Source organism: Penaeus monodon, chromosome 33, assembly GCF_015228065.2.
Source record: "Penaeus monodon isolate SGIC_2016 chromosome 33, NSTDA_Pmon_1, whole genome shotgun sequence".
Taxonomy (NCBI): domain Eukaryota; kingdom Metazoa; phylum Arthropoda; class Malacostraca; order Decapoda; family Penaeidae; genus Penaeus; species Penaeus monodon.
The window spans coordinates 31,964,256-31,964,459 of NC_051418.1; the positions used below are offsets into that span (position 1 = coordinate 31,964,256).

At 32.4% G+C, this 204-nt stretch overlaps 1 protein-coding gene across 1 annotated transcript in view; it reads left to right on the forward strand.

Annotated features, from left to right (window-relative positions):
• The window catches only part of LOC119593922 (coiled-coil domain-containing protein 103-like), a gene marked incomplete at its 3' end in the record, with an annotated part of 9,343 nt that overhangs the window by 2,157 nt on the left and 6,982 nt on the right, over positions 1–204 (forward strand).

Below are 204 nucleotides of genomic sequence, written 5' to 3' on the forward strand. Positions count from 1 at the left end.
CAAGTGCAAGAAGGCATTAGTATTTGAACATTCTCTTATGCCTTATGCATTGTAACAATATTTCTTTATATTTACTGTTTCGTGTTGACAGATGTATCATATATTCAGCAGTGTTTTATTTTATGTGAGAAATAAAAGGACAGCCCCCCCCCTAAAAAAGAAGGATAGTTAAAAAGCAGGAAAATCTTTGAGATTATTCTGGAA